The sequence below is a fragment of the Sceloporus occidentalis genome, unplaced genomic scaffold (genome assembly GCF_023333645.1).
Source record: "Sceloporus occidentalis isolate IW3139 unplaced genomic scaffold, rSceOcc1.0.p SCAF_3, whole genome shotgun sequence".
NCBI classification, from domain to species: Eukaryota; Metazoa; Chordata; class Lepidosauria; order Squamata; family Phrynosomatidae; genus Sceloporus; species Sceloporus occidentalis.
The window spans coordinates 154,590,723-154,606,911 of NW_028316983.1; positions in this window are offsets into that span (position 1 = coordinate 154,590,723).

A 16,189-nucleotide genomic window follows, 5' to 3' on the forward strand; every position below is an offset into this window, starting at 1 on the left:
TCTTTAGATGCCTGTCTTTCTAAATGCCAAAGTGCTGCTTTAAGTTACTGACATTTAGGAAATTTGGGGACTGAGGAAAACTTTCATGAGAGGCAGCATTCTTTTTTTAATAGAAAACACCCTCATTCTGCTCCCCTCTAAAGTTACAATTCTGCTACTTAGCTAGCCCATCTTGAACCAGATGCCATCTCTCAGTCTAACCTAATTGACAGAGTTGTTGTGAGACCAAGGCAGGATTGTTATTATGTGTGACTTCACATCATTTCCAACTTATGACAACCTGTCACAGAGGAGGTTTGTGTTTGCCTTCCCCTGAGACCGAGAGTAACATGCCCAAGGTCAACCAGTGGGTTTTCATGGCTGACCAAGGATTCAAAACTTGGTTTCCAGAATTGTAGTCCAATGCTCAAACCACTACAGGATGCTGACTCCTTCAGATAGGATAGCTACTGCTTTGAACTCTTTGGAGAACAGGATTTGAATACAGAGGGAATAATAAGTAACCAATTCCTACTGCTCACCAAGCAGGCATACTGCTATTCAAGCTGCTTCCCAGATTGCCTTTTTGGCAGTTGGAGTTTCTGTTGTGAAAACTGAAAAAAGTGCTCCAGCTATGTGTTTCATTTTCTCTTTTATACATATATCCTGTTTGTGGGCTTCTAGCCAGTGCTGTCAAGGTGGATGTTCTGGGGGAAATGCTCACAATTCAAGGGATACAAATAATAATCCATTAAAAAAAAAAAAAGAAATTAGTGTACTTGCAAATTTTCTTGTCATTCCTGAGAAATGATGAATCAGTGTATCAAGAAATCTGATTGAGAAAGCAGTCAACTTCTATGCTAAACTGAACATTAGCAACAAAATCATTTGCATATGTGCTCTCACACTCATACCTACATTGGTTTTGAGCACAAAAAAAAAAATCCTAAAAAAACATATTTTGGACTCCAACCAATCCATATTGCACAACCTGCAGTGTTTTCCAATCAAAACTGTTGCTTCCAGCACACACACACACACAAAATAACATTTTGACACAATGAATGAATGAATAAATGCTTGTTCATATTTTCTTTTTTTCTTTTTTGCAAAAAAGTCTTTAAAATGTAAAAATTATTTTTAAGAAATACAGAAACCTTTATGCCACTCAGTGTTAGTGAGTGTGGCCTGTCAAAGTTGGGATTAGGAGTATGTCAGGGTTATGAATAGATTTTAGGATAGTTAGTCAAAGTCAAAGATAGGAGATTAATACAGGGATCACAGGTAAAAAATGGAATGCTCCCGTCATTACCCCATTCTTTTGGCACAATTATGTAGAAGTTATCAGGTGATATCTGTCCTTATCCCATCCTTCAGTTGTTCTTATCATGTGATCAGGATAAGATTATCAAATGACATTGCACTTATCCTTTCCTTCTCCCATCACTGAATTGGCATGGCCTCATCACTTTGTATTAATGTAAACTCCCATTAATACAATGATGGGTGCCACTGTTGAGGGAAGGATGAGATGAGCGTGGACACAATAAAGATGGTGTAAGGAAGGGAATGATCCCTCTTTACCCCATGTGATAATTTCCATAGACATGAGTTAGAGTCAGGAATAGTTTAGGCTTGATTTGCTGTAGGATAATTTATTTCTCTTTTTATCAGACCTTGGTATCCACAGAACTCTTCTCCAGCAATTGATTCTCTTCCTAGCTACTTTATTCACTGTCCAGCTTTCACAACAATACATAGAAATGGGAAATGCAATGGCATGGGTAATCCTAACTTTAGTATTTAATTATATATCTTGACACTTGAGGATCTTGTCTATTTCCTTCATACCTGCCCTTTCATGTTTAAGGCCTGAGGCAGATTGGTAGCAAAGAGTGGCCTCTGAGAGCAATGGCCATGATCAGGCCATGATCAGCCTGGGACTGTGGGAACCGCATGGTCCACTCTCCCAAATGGGAAGCCCCAAATGGGTCACTGTCCCAAATAGGCCACTGTCAGGAGTACATTAAATCTGCTCCTTTTTCCAGCATCTTCGGGCTGCCTTTGGCAGCCTCTGGTTGCCTCACAGCAGCTTCTGGACACTTTGAGGGTGTGCATCATCTGAATGCCATGTCCACAAAGTGGCTGTAAGCTGGTTCTTTTGGCTCATCTGTTTTGGGACTATCTCCGTGCTGATTAATGACTGAACAAGGTATCTATTCCACAAGACTCAGGACTTCAAATAGAAATTAAAACCAAGGGTAGAGATGCTCTACAACCAGAATAAGAACATCATACATGGCCATAATGAAATTTCAAAACAATGATGATGGAAGCTACTGTATACACAGAAGAGCTATCTAAAAATGTGAAAGAATAAATGACACATGGGAGACTTATGAACATGAACCACAAATCTTTGTAAGCAAAGGGAAAGATGCACTCAAAGCAACTGGGAAAAGTAAATTGTTAGGAACAGATGTCATATGAATAGAACTGTTACAATGCACATAGACACTAGTGATCAGTTCTTATGAAAATATGTCAAGAAATATGGGAAACAAAGCAGTGGCCCAGAGACTGGAAATGGTCAATATACATTCCTCTATACTGAAAAGAGTCACAAAAGATAGCAGCAACTATAGCACTAATTTTCCATGTAAGCAAAGTCATGTTCAAAATTATGCAGTAATTACTCCTGTATATGGAGTGACAAATCCTAGAGGTGCAAGCTGGATTCAAGACAGGAAGAGGCACTAGGGATCACTTTACAAACATAAGATGGATAATGGAGTTCACCAGGCAATTCCAAAAGAAAATATACATGTGCTTCATTTATATGGTACAACAAAGCCTTTGACTGCACATATTGCAAAAACCTATGGAATGCTGCCATAGAAATTGAAGTACCATTACACTTGATTGTCCTGATGAATAGCCTATACTCAGAACAAGAGACTGCTGTCAGAAATGAATACAGAGAAATAGAATGATTTCCAATTGCTAAAAGAGTCAGGCAAGACTGCATACTATCACCCTATTTATTCAAACTGTATGCAGAAAATATTGTATACAGGGCACACTTGGACTCAGAGGCAGGAGGAGGGAAGACTGAAGGATGGAACATTAATAACCTAAGATATGCAGATGACATAGTACTTATATAACTCCAACTTAACTTGAAACAAGTGCCTCTTCCCTCAACTCAACACCTGGAGCCTACTGAAATTTGGGTGGGTGACACTGAAAGCACCTCACCCCTTTACTTCAGGCTTGTAGTGTTTGGGTCCGGCTGGGCATCTTGCAAGGTTACTTTCTCTGAGCACCCCAGTCCCTCTTTTCCAGGAGTGTGAGACTCTATCCCAACTTCTAGCACCAACCTCTAGCATTCCAAAAGGTTCCTTCATAGGATGGCGCTCTTGAATACAGGGTGCCCCAGCCTTCTTCCAGGCAACTCCTTGACTCAGGATCTCTCACACCAGCAGCTTGCTGGCCACACTGCTCCTGCTAAGAGCAGCCCCACCATGAGCCCTCGGCATTCACACCTTTCTCTGTCCCTACCACCAGATGTGACTTTCTCCCCCCCCCCCCCCATGGCACCTTCTCCCCTGGATTTGCATGCCTCTCACTTTTAACCACTCGCAGCTGTCACAACTCCTTCCCTTTTTCCGAGCAGCAAAGTCCATCAGCTTCTTCCTTGAACTACTCTCCAGCATCCTTTCTGGTGATCCATGGGTAACTAGATCATTCCCTCTGCTGAGGAGTTCTGCTGCTCCCAGGCTTTCCCAACATCTCCCCTGTGTAATGACCTCCCTGTATGCCAGAGGGATGTCCACATTCTTACAGTAGTCCATCACATATCTGTGATCATTATTTTTGTTTTCTTAATATTCAACTGTAAACCTTTTTTTACACTTTCTACCTTGACTTTCTTCAGTAATTGTGTCATGTTATTTGTTGCTAGTAGTATGGTGCCATCCAGTGATTTATTCAAGTCTTTTACTCTAAATCTCAAGTCTCTGTCTTTAACTCTCAGAAACTAAGTCTCGAGTCCTTACAATATACTTCAAATCAAGTCTCAGATATGGGAGCAAAAATCAAGATATACGCCATAAGCTATTTCACCCTCATTACTTTATAAAACTATAACCCAGTAACTGAAAGCAACTAAATGTTGGTAATACCACAGAAGGAAAGTCATCCTTTTCTTAATTGCCATCATAATATAATTATAAACTATAGTATGTAAATATGAAGTGCTAAATCAAGTAGGGTGACTTATGTGAGTCCAGAAGAAAATTTTATACTATTAGAGACCTCAAGATCTCACATGAAGTGCCAAAAATGCCCTAAATTAGCCAAAAAAATCCAAAACAACAACAAAAAATCCCCCAAATCTAGATGTGACCACAAATAACTTTCTGGGTTTGCTCAACTTTGTTATGTTATAGAATGTAGTGGGGGCTTATCCTACATAAAATGTGGGTCACCATCATCTTCTGGGAGGCAATCTGTACTTCTTTAGTTAAATAAATAGTTCTCCAGGAAACTATAAGGTGACAGAATTACAGTTCGGTAAACAGAAGAGGTAAAATTCTGAACAGTCCTCTTCAGGCTACAGGTGTGGGATGTTATACTTGTAAATGGTTTCCTCTAGTAAAACTTCCTTTTATGTTGTTGGCTAATGTAGCGGTTCTTTTCACTAGATCATTGGAGCATTTTGAACTGCTAAATGTTCTTTTCTACAGTTGGAGAGTTATACATGATGCTTTACTAAAGGAACTCTTTAATGCTAGGGTTTGTCAGATTATAGTCCTCTGTTTGAAGGCACTTTCAGTCTGAAGCACAGTCCAATACATCTGTCCAGCACATCTGTCCAGAATAGCAATTCACTGGTCCAAAATTCTCCAAAAACTATAAAGGTAGCTGCTATGAAAGAGGAATGCATTGTAACCTTCTCCACATAATACAAGCCAAATGTCACCCAAACCTTGTAAAATTGTTAGCAATAGGCACAATCCAAGCCTTTAGTATTTTCCCCGGACCCAACTGTGCATCCTATATCCCATTTCATTATTTTACCCTCCTGTAAAATAACTTTCTTACTCTATATGTACATAGTCACCTTAAAAAGTTGGAGGGAGAAGCCACTGCAACTCTGCAAAACTGGGGGAAGCTCACTCCCATAACTGGTACAGGTCCATCTGGGCCACTAGGCTTTCCCACCTATCTTGCCTGCCTCTCATGTGTTCTGTCTCCAATTAGGCCAGAGTCTGCAAGTCTGCACTCAACCATGACAAAAGCTGTAAGCTTGCTGCCAAACTGTTTTAGCAATGCCAAAACAACACCATATTATCTGCCTCCTTAGCTGGAACCAACTCTGAATGCTCCACTGGGGATATAAAGTTACAGCAGTTCTTGTCACTGCTGGTATGCTTCATTGCTGGAAAATAGGGGCTGTACACACAACCCCTAAGGGGTGGTGTGATGTTGCCCCCTTCCTCACCAGATCAGGGCTGCAGCAACCACACACTACATCCCCAATCCAGCCTTTCCAGGGTGCAAAAAGGAGATGCAAAAAGCGACTAGAAAGGGCACAATAGCTGCAGTAGTGTGGCTATACAGTGCTTCTTCAGTGCTATATTGTGCGGACGCAGTGCTGAAGGAGTGTTGTATGACTGTGCGCTGCGTGGTGTGGGGGTGGAGCCGGGCCATGTGTCGTGGAGACGCTACGCCCGGACTCCACCCCCCCCCCCCCCCAAGCCAGCCTTTAAGGCTGGTGTGTACAGGCTCTTACTCAGCTCTGAAATTCCAGATGTCAAGGCCACAACTACAAGCCAGCTCTGCTTCCTCTTTGCTGTCACCAGTCTTCTCTGTCAAAGACCCAAAGTAAAAGTGGAAGATGTCAAGGGCAGCGAATCTTACATAACCCCCTTAGCCCAACATCCACTGTCTCTAGTGAAGTGATGTTGGCATTTCTGACCCTCCCTGTGAGGGCAGAAAAGCCATCCTCAGCACTCAATGCATATGCAAGCATAGGGCTGAAGGAAAATTGGGGTTCATGGTTTGAAAAACATCCCTTGAGACATTTGATCTGGTCATAATAAAATATTTTGTTCCCAGAGCTCTTAGCTGAAGAACACAGGTCACAGGAATCGAACCATCAGTACACAACAATCCTCCCCCTGCTTCCTATTTTCTTTGAAGGTCATGTCTAACCCTTGTTCAGGCATTAAAATGCCCACACCTCCATTTCTCTGTGCTTGGATAATGGAAATATCTTCTTGCATTATTTTCTTCAAAATAAAGATGCTATTGTCATACATTTTGAATATTCCTCCCTTGTGGATTACTGTGGCTTATATTATAATATGTCTTTACGAAGAAGACGACGAAAATTGAAGGCGCAATTTTGCATACCAGTGTGTGATAATATAACTAAAAATATTTTACTGTTGTCAGAGATTTGAAAGACCCAAATCCTTATTTGTCATTCATGAAACTCTGTGTACAATTATACTCTAGAGGACTTAGATGCTACATCATCTATGGCAAACCTACGGATCTATAAGAAGAGAGAGGGAAACTGTCAGCATTCTTACACAAAAGAGGAAAATTAATCAGCCATCCCTTTTAGAACTGGAATTTAGTTTAGATGTGCCCACAATGGTATGATACACTTCTGCACTCTAAAGTTGATAAAAAACATTATTTGAAATGGGGATTAGAATGGTAGGAATTGTTAAGAAAATGATCAAAAATAATCAAGGCTGGACTTAAACATTTTGGTACCTGAGATGAAAATTTCAATTGCTGCCTACACAGTGACAAATACATAACATTAGAGTATATAACAGATGCATTGTTCTTTTTGAAAGACATTTCAAAATAGGTCACTAGGAGCAAGCAACTACATTGTGCCCAATGGTAGGGTCAGTCTAAAAATAACCTTAGCTCTAACCTTAAAAGCATTTAAAATAAAAAGGTAATATAATCTCTGGATTATCCTTCACAGCTAACCCTAGTATGAGAATGAGGCTGCACTGCAGAAATAATCCATTATTTCTGCAATGTGGATGTAGCCAAAATGAGACAACTGCCGCAGGTCGCAGATGGTGGGGTTTGAGAACAATAGCCTACCGGTTGTTCATTGTTAGTTTATAGGCCCTCATTCTTTATTGTAGGATAGAAGCATGTGGGCCACACATGTCTGCCTAACTTATACACCATAAAATGTTCTGTTGTTCTCAGATGTTACGAAGGGCAATATTCCAATGCTGGTGGCTCAACTGCTAGTCCAGTCTATTTTTGTACATGTAACCAAAGTGGATGACATCTTTGGATTGTAAGATATGAGTAGGGCATTTGATGACCAGGCATCTGACAGGTCTCTCACTTATAAGGTCACCATAGTTTGAAGCTGATTTAATGAAAAACAACATCTTCTGGATGACAATGTTGCTTGCTGCTGCTTTTGCTTTTATCAGAAGAAAAGGAGAGATTTAGAAGGTTATCTATCAAATTTAGTAAAGTTGTGGCCAAATGGAAAATTGGGGGGAGGGGTCTGTTTAACATAAAAGTTGTGGAATTCACTGCTCTTAGAATTGTAAAGGCTGTATTTAAAAGCTCATTACTCATTCTCATGTGCATATAAGGAAAAGTAGATGTTAGGGAGAAGAACAGGGACTATTTTTTTTCTCAATGTTTGACTTTCATTCTAAAATATCCACCAGTGATGGGTGGTTCTGAATTTGGTGGGAAATTCACATGTGGTAGGAAGGGGGAAGGGTGTTTGTTTGTTTGTTTGTTTGTTTGTGGTTGTGATCCTCTTTGCTTTTCCTTTGCAAACCTTGGGCTACTCCATACAGGCAAAATCCCTGCAATGTAGTTTAAACTGAAAAATAACGACTATGTCCCAGGTTTTTTATGGGAGAGTCTATAATAGAATTTAAGTGTTTATCTTTCTAGTCCTAGTATCACACTAAATGCTACACTTCTCTATAAGAGAGTAGAGTTTTATTATTAGTGCTTAAAACCTTGGCTTTGACTCTTTTCATCCAATGGCTTTCAGAGCAAGCAGATAGGCAGGTTTGCCCTTTATATGTTTACTTGTTCCTGATTGGTTGGCACTCTGGAGCATTTGCTTTGCAAAACTTCACACATTTAATCTCTGCCATCTCCAGGTAAAGGCTGGGAAAGATTCCTGCCTGAATCCCTGGAATATTGCTGCCAGTTAGTGCCAGCAATACTGAGCTAGGTGGATCAAGTAGTCTAAGTACCTGGACAGTTTCTATGTTCCTGTGATATTTTTCCCCTTCTGAAGGTAGATTCATGATGGATGGATGGATGGATGGATGGATGGATAGATTTTTATGTTCCAGAGCACCAAAAACAATATTCAAAAGTAATTTCTATTGCTATCCAGCCTTTAAAACATAATGGTGTGAGGGAGGTGGAAGGGAAGCCATGAAAAACCAATATCAAATCACTGAGTCACAAGCAGCTCAGTACTCTGAGAGATGCCTTCTTTAAAATGGAAGCTGGAGAAGTCAACATGTTGGGGCAGAGGAAAATCATGAGGTACCTTGGTGGATTGAAAAACCTGCAGTCTGGATCTGCTACAAGCTTTTTCAGTTCTCGCAGACCTGTGGGACTAACATGTACTGATGATACAGAAGCTGATACACTGAAGTCATCATTCTTCAGTAGACAAAGAGAGAATTTCATCAGAAATATCATACAGTTATAGCTTTGCCCTCAGTATATTCAGTCAAAATGAAGTCTCACTGTGTTTCATAGGACTTAAGTCCCAATGTGTTGGGAGGCATTACTCAAGAGGACTGTGGCTTTAATAGCATTCATTCAGGAGCACTCCATACAGAAACAGTTTATTTCAGGTTTCACCTCTCTTAGATGAAGCTGTTGAAATCCAAATAGGTTTAGTGAGAAAAACACACACTTTACAAAGTCTGCCACAAAGCTAGACTATCCAAACAAGCAAATGAAGCACTATATGTGTGGCTTTAGCAGGTGTTAGATGGGCAGGCATCAGCAAATGAAGATTGTTCATAGCACAGAGGTAAATATCACTTTCACAGCAAGGTGCTGATAAATAAGATTATTGCACACCAGATTTCTGCCAGGATAGATGCGGGTTGTAACCATCACCGATGGATTTTATTGCACTGCCCCATGCCTGCACAGTAGGCAGCCTGTATCCAACCCGGGCTTCTCTGGCAGCTTTTCAAGAATGGGATAGGAGAAGCAACCTTTTCTATTTGCTTATCTCTTCCAAGTCTAAAATTTAGCCAAATACAAATTACAAAGAGAGAAAAAAAGGAAATGTATTATTAAAAAAGGATATGCCAGTTCTTATGGACAGAAACAAACTTACAAATAATGGCTCTGTTTTAAACAGAACTACAGTACATCTCACCAGACTTCTCTGGGTGATCTGTGTACTTGTGTAAGTAGTTTTTCAGGTTCTCAGGGCACAGAGTGTATACAGTGTACATTTAAAGTGACACACATGTAAGCCCCCCCCCCCCAAAAAAAAATGTTGTTGTCTATAGAAGCACTGATCCTACACCTAAAACAATCATGCACAACGCCAAAATCACAAATCACCAGAAAGGAGAGGAGATAACATTTCGGGTAATTTTCTTTTTAAAAGTACATGTGCAAAAGAGGAAAAAATGGGGCAGAGGCTGTGGATAGTGTAGAGTGGGCAAAAAACTAAAAATGAATACTTTCAGCACAAAATAAGTACTACTGTGTGATTAACTGGAAACGCAGAAATAAATATTTTAATTACATTATTGATACTGTTGTAATCCTGTTAAAGGTATTTTACAAATACCGTGCAAAAGCACTGTCTTGTGGTAATCTCCTAGAAAGCTGAGGTATATTTATTGCATTGATTTAGGTGCAACTGACAGGAAATGAAATAGAGTCCTGTTCTCTTTAAGGATTTTGTGGCCTGAATCTTGTTGCTAGCCCCAATTATAGTAGACTCATCAATGGGATTTACATATGTGTTGACTTACTGTTCAGTAAGTGTTCAATGAATCTATTCTAGATGGGGCAAACTGAAAGAATTTAGCCTTCTGTGGCTGGAGGGTGTCTGGGTGTAACTGTTTCAAAGCTGGAACATACGAATTCAAGCTTGTTAGCAAATAAGGTACCTGCTTATAAAACCAGTAACCATGGGTTAATTGAATTTCGCTTAAAATGAAACCTTCTGTCAGGATTCACACAAGTGCCATGAGTGTGTGCAGAAACAAAACCTACCAGCCTGGTTAGCTGAAAGTCAAGGCATAGAAGATTATCAGACCAGCACTTACAATGGGATAAGTGCTGGTAAATTGCTGCTGAAACACTGAAGAAGTGTGTGTGTATTTAGGAAGCTTGGCTCGCTTCCTAAACGTCAGGGAATTGTTGGCTCTCCTTCAGCATCACAGATTCATTTGGGGAGAAGGAATTTTCTCTGATCACAAAGTTTTCATTCAGAGGAAATTTCCTCTCCCCAAACAATTCAATGATGTTAGATGGGAGCCGACAGTTCCCTGGCATTTAGGAAGCATGCCATGCTTTCACACACGCATGCTTCCTCAATGTTTCAGCAAAGATTTACCAGTGCTTGCCTATGGTAAGCGCTTGTCTGATAATCTTCATAGATTCAATTTTCAAAGCAAAATATAGTTCAGCATCCCATGGGGTAAAACAACAGTAAAACGTTTACGAAGTACATGTGTGTGAAAGCCTGACACACTTCTTAAACATCAGGGAATTAGCCCCTTGCCTCCAGCATCCCTGAATCTTTCAGGGAGCAGCCATTTCCCATTAACGCAAAGTTTCCTGAACGATTCCGTGATGCTGTAGGTGAAGGGATGATTCCCTGACATTTAAGAAGTGCGCCAAACTTACACTCACACACACTCTTCCTAAATGTTTTACCAGTGTTTTCCCAGCATCTTATCAGTGTTTACCCCACAGTAGGTGCTGGTATAAAAATCTTCAGTTAGGAAATCGGACACACTTGGCATGTCTCTATTGCAGAAGATTGTTGTCAGAGGCGTGTTACAGACGTGCCGAAGGGGCGTATTAGGGTTAGGAAGGGGCGTGGTAGGGTTGAGAAGGGGCGTACCTTCCGGACACCCCTCAACCCTAGTATGGACTGAGTCCGTACAAAATGGTGGCACCCGTCTACATGGGGGCCGCCATTTTGACGTCGCGGAAGCGTAGCGTCTGGACGTCACACAGCAGAAGTGATGCTGCGAGTGTGCGACTAGCGCCTCGCAGCGCCACTTCCAGGCCACAGAAAGAAGCCCCATTTAGGCGCATCTTTCTTGCTGCCCCCGGGAACCGCGCGGTTTGCCCGCTGCAGTTCCCGGATGCAGCAACCAGCAGTGGCGCGAGACCACCCATTTTGGGCTGTCTGTAACGCGCCAGAGGCTGCTGTCACACTGCAGAATTTATTACGGTCATAGGCCAGCACAGATAAAAGGGGAATATAGAATAAAAAAAGGTAATGGTAAAAAATATGTAAAATCAAAGTTAAAAAAAGGGTAAAAACCAGGTAAAAACACAGGTTAAAAACATTGGCGGGTTACACACCGCCATTCAAGTACGTGCGGAGCGCGTACTAGGGTTAGGACGGCATGGTGCTTCCGCACCCCCTAACCCTAGCACGCGCTCTGTGCACACAAAATGGTGGTGGCCGTTCCACATGGCCGCCGCCATGATGGCGTGACGAACGTGCCACCTCCAAACGAGGCACGCGGACGTGACGCCATCGCTCCATGTGAGGGCACTTAATGCACCCTTTGCACGGAGCAGGAAGGAGCTCCATTTCGGAGCTCCTTCCTGGTTTGCGTCGCTGGTTTGCGTCGCTGGGCGCAGCCTTCAGACAGCTGCGCCCAGCAACACAAGGGAGAAAGGGGCCAAGCGGCCCCTTTCCCCTCCTCCCCACCACCATGGGGTGTCCTTGGGGCTTGAAGCCCCAAGGACACCCCTTTCCAGGCTGCCGCTTTTGCCGCTTCCCCGTGGCCCGGAAAGCGGCGGATCAGGGCGTCAGCGGCTGCCGTTCTGGCCGCTGAGGCCCCGATACGCCGGGGAAAGGCGCGCCTACAGGCCACCCCAAAGGGGCGGTCTGTAACGCGCCATGATATCCTCAGCAAGATTCCAGCCATTTGCTGGATCAGTGCTTCCAGGACAGATTATACTCTTACCAGGAAATTGTTCCCGTTTTTTAAGAGTTAAAGTACAGTACCTACATTAACCAGTGGATAAGTCAACTTACTTTTTTTGGTCAATTTTTTGATTAAAATTTCTAGATTTATACATAAGTACATAAAGAATATATTATTTAGAGAAGTCTGCCATCAGTGGCAAGAGATCCCTGGTGCTGCAGTGGTTAAATGCCAGTACTGCAGCTACAAGGTTGTGAGTTTTGATCCCAGGTTCTCCAAGGTCCACTGAGCCTTGCATCCTTCTGTAGATTGCTAAAATGAGTATCCAACTTGTTGGGAGCAATTAGCTTACACATTATAAACCACTTAGGGAGTGCTTAGTTCACTAATAAGTGGTATAAAAATGTACTTTCTATTGCTATTGCAATTGACTGATGATGGCACTGTGATTAATTTATGTATTTGAAATGTCTTTTTCTTTTTTTGAAAACCACACAAAGCACAAGTATACAGTCCTATATTCCAACAAGTACTCTTGGGAAGTTCAGTTTTATGGTTTTGGAGCTTTGTCTCAGTTATACAGACATATTTTCCCTTATTTAATACACACACACACACACACACACACACACACTGATCTATTCAAAGTTTAGCACTTTTTATTCTCTTTGATTTCACTGAGATGGTTAAACGCAGGTTCAATCTGACTGAAATCAATAGAAATTCAACACTCCATCTCTCCCAGAAAAAAATAAAAATAAATGAAACATATGTGGACACTGCCTTTAGACATGCATTAAGGTGTTAACATATTCCTTGTGAAGCAAAAATGGATGAAAGGATGCCCATCTGAACATACATTTTATTCAGAGCAATATAGCATGGAAAACCTTGAGCCTAATTCTGAATGTGTATCTGCTACTCATTTGTGGCTCCCAATCCAGCAATATGCATGAATAAACCTATTTGTTCAGGTAGCTCGCCTTAGCTGAGGCTTTTTTTGCCCATGAGATTTCTGCCTGTCCATATTGCATATTCATTTAGGAGTTCATTTTCTCCAGTGCAAAACTGAAGTAGCTCAATAGTAGAATGTCTCATGCAAGGAATTCATTTTTGGTTATTTAATTATGGATGCAAAGGCATTGTTAGGAGAAGAATATTTTGTGTCAGGCTTTTATATGATGACTAAAGGCTGGATTGTTCAAATGCCTTTTAGAATAAATGCTTAATGAAATAAAACTTTCTTTTATATGTGGTGACAATCTGACTTTTTTTCCCCCTTTTTTTCTCTCACTGTCACTAACCATTTCCCTGTTTAATCTACATAATACATTGGTTAGGGTTTATGTCATTATAAACAGCCAGCATCAAACCTAACAACAAAGAACCCCTGTGTTCAGCTGTCAGGGATGTTTTCCTTCTATATTTTGACATGCCCCTCCTCTCTCTATGTTTTATTTAGTGGATGAATTTTTGCATTTTTATATTTTTCTACAGTTGATATCTATTGCACATTTACTGAGAGTCAATAATTAACATAGGAGAAACAGCAGAAAGGTCTGAAAAACTACCAGGTGTGTTTGTTTTTAACTCAAGGATTAGATGACTGCAGCTCCTCCTTCAGATACATCATGCATCGGATGAAGTGTATTACAGTAGCTGTGGGTGGGCACAAAATGAGGGTCCTGCATCTCCACATGAGAAGCCAATCCTCCAAATTAATTTTTTGTCAGTCCTCAAATTTCTGCCATTTTGGAGAGTGTGATTGATTCCCTTGTGAGTGAAAATTGTGCATATTTGGTTCATTGTTCCTCTGATAATTTTGAATTTTGCTTGTCACGTTTGTTTGGATGTCAAACCAGTATTTGTCAATGCTTAACTGGAATTTTAGTTTACTGCAATGCTAAAATTTGGAGAATGAATTGGGAAATTTCATGGGAAGGACAAAATTTTTGTTTGGGGGATGATGCCATCAGTATTCCCCTGCCTGTCCCAGAAGCAACAATCCTGGCTGCCGAGTACGAAAGCTTATTTCACATAAAGGATACTAGGCTTTAAGCTCCTACAAAACTTGGGGTTTGTCTATACTATGTCTAATTCCCCCCACCCCCGGGCTCACTGTGTGAATTTTACATTATGCAGACCTAAAAACCTCAATCAGGTCCAGGCTGCTTTCACAACACCTGGACCTGATTCAGGGTTTCCACTCCTTGTCTTGCATTAAAAAGACTAACCTTTTGCTCCAAATTTCCCAGAAAACCAAGAACAAAAGATGGTGATGATGGGTGGCTGCTTTTCCACACAGTCCCTGCTAGCATCCCTGCTGAGTCACTCTGTGCATGTCAGTTGTTCTGAGGGCAGAATGAAGCTTTGCACCTTGTTCTGACCTCAGTAATTCATGTCTGCAGCAGCAGCAGCACTTGGCTTGTATGCACCATGTGGGAAAACAGCCACCCATCATTTGCTGAAAACCCTCAGCAGGTAAGGAGGAGATTGAGAAGAAATTCAGGCCCAGAATACTCCAGAGGCAGCCTGGAGTATTCTGGCAAATGTAGATGAGCTCTTGTTTTGAATAACAAGGCTACTCACTTGAAGGTTTGATGATTCATATAACCACTGTTTACTCAGTATGCAATAATACTATACTATCAAAGATGAGAAAAGCTGGAATAATTGAAATTGGCCTGATTTAGCATTAGAACTTTCTGAGTTTAATAATAGTAAAAGAACAGTTAGTGGTTCTGTTGTCAGGAGGGCAGCAAAACCAGTCTTACTTTTGCAACCAATCCGCCTATAGCTGATCCATATTGGGCAGGAGCTATCCAGGTTTAGAACTATGAAGGCTTCCATACAACTTGAAGCAGTTATGAGAGGAATTGCTATAAAGCCAGGAGTGGGTTCCCTGCCACACAGAAATGGATCTACTATAGGGGATCTATACAATGAAAAAGTTTGGAATTATGGAATATTACTGCTTTCTCAACCCTCCCCAGTGGTTTAAGGACACACAACTAGGATGGAGGAATATGTCTATTTTACTTTCTCCCACTCTCCTTTTCTTTTTTCTTTCCTTTAAAAATACTTCATCAACTTCTTTTGACTCTGAATTGTAATTGTGAATTTTGCCAAGGTCTTACCAAAAGTGAAATGGCATGAAATTCTTTAAACTGGCCAAATTCAATGGGTTCATCCCCCCCGCCCATACCAGAGAGACCATTTATTAAAGCTGATGGGGGGGGGGGGAGATGTGGCAAAATTATTTCAGCATCAAAGCCAAAACTGATATTTCAAATTTGACAGTTCTGCTTTATCCAACACTCACATGCTTTTTGCACACAAATTATTTGCATCCCAAATACTAATCTTTGTTAATGTTTGTGTATTTCCAAAAAATCCTCTCTCGTTCCCATACAAAATATTTCTGAATCTAATGAGATTTGAATTGGATCAATGTCCAAATTAAAGCTATAGTCCCTCCCCGCTGTGCCAGGAGAGTCAAAAGAAAGTGTTAGTGTAAGATCTTCTAGAAGATCTAGTAGGAGAAATCTACTGACTCACCTTGGCTCCACTGGTCATCAATTGCCCTCTGCCTGATGAGCCCCAATAGGAGAAGCTTTCTCTGCAAATCAGCTATTGTCTCAGGTGTGCTGGAAGATGTTGTCCCATCATCCATGATGATAAAACCTTCAAAGTTATACACTGCAATGGGTGAGTGGTATCATCCCAAGCACCAAAATATATTGGCCTTTTCCTGGGATTTGGGGTTAGCAGACATGACAATGGCAATGGCAGGTGATTTGTAAGTATTCACTTAGATAATTCATAAAGATGTGTCCCCCCAAGGGAGCAAGCAGATCTGTGGATCCTCTTTCATGAGCTGAAGGAAAGGAATAGATGGAGTACAAAACAGAGCAACCCATATCACATGTATGGCAGGATAATAAAGCTAATTTTTGCCCTTTTCAGCAAACCAGAAACATTTTATATGGATCAGGGGATTTTTAAAAGAGCCAATGATG